The sequence below is a fragment of the Zingiber officinale genome, chromosome 5B, assembly GCF_018446385.1.
Source record: "Zingiber officinale cultivar Zhangliang chromosome 5B, Zo_v1.1, whole genome shotgun sequence".
Lineage (NCBI taxonomy): Eukaryota > Viridiplantae > Streptophyta > Magnoliopsida > Zingiberales > Zingiberaceae > Zingiber > Zingiber officinale.
Window position 1 is genome coordinate 129,411,076 of NC_055995.1, and position 4,214 is coordinate 129,415,289.

The 4,214-nt window shown below is 40.8% G+C and overlaps 1 long non-coding RNA gene across 3 annotated transcripts; it reads right to left on the bottom strand.

Moving 5' to 3' along the window:
- Positions 1-690: 690 nt before the first annotated feature.
- Positions 691-2,219, bottom strand: LOC121987873. 3 transcript variants are annotated; one of them, XR_006113747.1, is made up of 3 exons: positions 1,721-2,219; positions 1,489-1,617; positions 691-743 (listed from the first exon to the last, which is right to left on the bottom strand). It is a non-coding gene; the product is annotated as an uncharacterized LOC121987873 (long non-coding RNA). The 3 variants fall into 3 exon arrangements; XR_006113748.1 differs by lacking the exon at positions 691-743 and adding an exon at positions 1,011-1,407; XR_006113749.1 differs by lacking the exon at positions 691-743 and adding an exon at positions 1,011-1,416.
- Positions 2,220-4,214: the final 1,995 nt, after the last annotated feature.

Here is a 4,214-nt window from a genome sequence, read left to right on the forward strand (position 1 = left end):
TACGAAACCAATCACGACTCTCTCACCACAAGGGAGATAATGGTCATCGGATGAATGCTTAATACGATATATATATATAATCATCATCCATGCAATAACCCCAACCTCACAAATACCTCCAACATGAGTATAATCATCATGATAAATCCACACATCCCACCCAACACATGTACACAACTACACATGTATAATCAACTAAGAATCTCCAATAATCCCCCTGGACACATATGCATAGATCGTAAATACAATCAACATGTATCCTCCAATAATAAACACCTCAGACACGTGTATAAAACACAAACATACAATCAACATAACTCCTCCAAAAGTACATAACCAAACACGTGTATACATACAACATGCAAATGTAGGGTCAACCTGATGACTCCCAAAACACATACCAAGCTATATACAATCCACATTATGTACCCAATCAGCATGGTAATACTAACCGCCCGACAATCCCTACAAGACATACTCTACACGTGTAATCACAACAGAGTAGATATCAAGAGTGGAGACTGTATATGAATTAAATAGATCGTTCACAAAGGTCAAGCATAAGTATCATGCAGGAAAAACAGCAACCGATCGTGATAAAGATAAAGCAGCCTAATTCATCCAATAATAACCACGCACTAAGTACAAGAAAACTACATAGAGGCAAAGGAAGAAATACCCGCCTTGATGTGTCGATCGTGCCAAATAATCCCATGCCGAGACACTCGTCCCGAATCCAAGTCCTGCGATCACATAATATATATTTAGCTAATTACATAGGTAGCAAATAGCTAAATAAACTCCCCAATCTAATTAGGGAAAGCCCTAATCGAAGTAACTTACCTAATTCCTTAATTCAACTCCTTCTAGATCCAAACATAATCCACAATCTATTAATCAATCCAAAACTCACTAATCCAAACTCATCCTAAATCCACAACAACCTAACATCATCATCTACAACTAACCAAACCACCACATCGATAATCCAACCAAAAAGCAATCCAATGATCTCAAGAATGATCACATAATAATCCACATCAACCAATCATCATATCCACAAATTTCAACCCAATATAAACCTCAATCAATCCAACACATACAAATAATGATCATGTATCCATTTACATAAATCATTCACCAAATAACCATCACAAATCAACTTATCACAACCAAATCCCAAATTCAAATCAATTAATTCATTTAACACCATCGTTTAATCTACGTGTCATCTACTAACATCAAGAATCAATTCTACAATCCCTTAGAAAACCCAATAGAGTAGCACTCTAATAAGAAAACTAGTAGTACATCACTAGAAAAACACTTACCTTAAGATGAAGCAGCTAATCCAGTAGCTCACAACCCCATGACCCCTGTCCATAAGCTACAAGCACACACACACACCTATCCTCCCTAGAATAAATCCATAATCCAACCATACAGCAAATGATTTGCTTAAACCCTAATTCATAATACAAAACTCACCTCAATAGTCCCTTGCCTCCTCACCCGTGACCTCCACAGCTTCAAGAAGTGGAGAAGCAGTGATCGGTAGAAGAGAAATCTACCAATACCTTGATCCGATGCCTTCCTCCAATCCAGAACAAGAACAACCTCACAAAACAGCAAAACCCTTGAATCTATTAGAGTCCAGATCAAGAAGAACATCACAAAGAGGTAAGGTCTTTGAAATCACCCAATTTCGGATGAAGCTTACCTAGATTTGGTCCTTTCCAGGTGCCATCGCCTACTCCAATCCGGTTGATGAAGAGCAACCGATCACTCTCCAGCAAACGAATTGAAGAGGATGAATGAGAAGTTCAATTGGCTTGAGACGACGCGGATCTATGCCCCTCATTGAACCCTAATCGGATCTCCTGGACGGGGAAAAGGACCAACCGAGGAAGCGATCACACCTCCAGAGATGGCTTGGACATCTTTAGTACCTTCAAGATCCGGTGAGGAGAGGTGATCGGAGACCTTGCGAGCTTGGCTCCGACGTCTCGTGGGTCGACGATCGACGAGGAGAAATCGAGAGAAAGGGGCTCGGGGCTCGGGAGAAAAGAGACTCGCGGCGAGGGAGAGAGAAAGGGGAGAGGTCGGGGCGGTAGCTTTCCTCCTCAACGATCAAGGGCTGCCTTGTGCCGGCGATCGGCGTCGCTTCCCGACGACTGGCGATGAAATCGGATCGCGAGGGAGGGGAGTCAGGGAAGAAGGGATCGAATAAAACTTAGGTTTAAGTTAATTAAACCTTAAGTTAAATCCTTAATCAACTCCCATTTAAATGGGTATCCCAAATAGGCTTCGCGGTACCCGAATTCATCCCATCAAAACGGGTCATACTGACTCCGTTTAAATCCCGAAAAATTTCTAAAAATTCCTAAGAAATCCAATAAGATTTTTCGTCCAAGAATATTTATTATTTATTTCATGATATCTTACATTCTCCCCCACTAATAAAAATTTGGTCCCCAAATTTACTGGTCAACTTAGGGACCCTCCTCCAAGGTAACTACCAATCAACATACTCATATGTCACTCATCCAAGTATCATAAACAAATCTCCAAACATGATAATCCTCCTCCAAGTGACTAGCGGCAACTCTGTGAGCTATGAACTCACCCTACTCCCGCTACTCTCACTCTGCAATCACTCTCACTCTGCAATCTAGCCAACTGTGGATAAATCAAACACCTCTAAAATCCAAAATCCACTATCAATAAATCCTCCAACACATGTATAGAGCGCTCAAACTATCCATCAGTCTGAGATGAAAATATATACTAAAGTGAAACTCCTAATCCAAAGTCTACTGTAATCACAGTCAAAACCAAGATGTGAAATCGCGGATCTCCATCCAAAACAACCCTCAGAGATATATCATCCAGTCCGGTAATTCCTCTAGAGTATAATCCTGCTACTCAATCCAAAAGAATCTGTCCTACAAATCAATAGCCAGGGAGCAAGTCGTCGCCCAACAATGATTACCCGAACCATCATATCCTCTCCATATCTTGGATAATTCCACAACAAAATCTGTCAAAACATGCTCCCAACTCTACTCTAGTATCCAAACCAACAGAGACAATCCTACTAACATCTGATGTTCAGCCTCCACTTGCTGACATAATAAACATCAAGCTATAGAATCCGCGAGGTCTTTCTTCATATCGTTCCACCAATAAGAGTGCTCCAATGTCTCCACACATCAGATGTCACCCGAATGTATCGCAAATCCAGATCTAGGTGTTTCCTGCAGTAACTCCTCCCGGATAAGAAGTGGCTCGGGAACACACATAATCTCTCACGGAAATCAATGAATCTCATTCTCATTACACGAGAATTCTAACTACTGGCACGAGACTACTCTGCTCATGCTATATCGAAACTGCACTAAACCCCAGGTATGATACCTCTGTGTAGCGTGCAAATCCGTCTACACTAGAAGGTACAACTAAGACGGTGTAGTTATCTAAACTGATCTCATAAACATCTATCCAGGAAAATTCCATACTCTTCCTAGACAATCCGGTCAACGACATATCAATGCAAGAGAAATCCTCCATCAATCTCCGGTATAGACTATGACTACTCCTAACCGATAACAACCTCTATCCCCTGTGGATCCACTGATATCCCTCTACCAGCGACAATGTGTCCCAAAAACTCGTAAAAGACAATCACAATACGTACTACTAACTCCACATATAGATGTTCACGTCGAGACATCTCTAGAACTATGTGAAGCTAGTGTACGTGATCCACCTCGGATCGGGAATAGATCACAACATCGCCGATAAAGACAATGAAAACTGATCCAAACTCCCTAATGATACCAAGTACATCGAATCCATCAAACGTCTAGGGCACAGTATGCCTAAAATGGTAACACCAATGACCCATAATGTACGTATCATAGGCGCACTCAACCGTAGGATCCCCAACAACAAGCCTATGATCAAATCACCAACTACAAATCACCAAATCCATAAATATCACAGACCTATCACTCCACATCACTATCAACATCAAACACCATATCACCACACCTGATCATCAAGTCAAATATCCACTAATCAAAAATCATCCTCAATATAAATCAATCATATCAGATAGTCTCATAAACAAAGATAGAGTCAAAGAAAAGTATCCAACCTTCAACCTCCACTACTAACAAACTAAATGTATCCATAAATTCTGTCAAATCTCA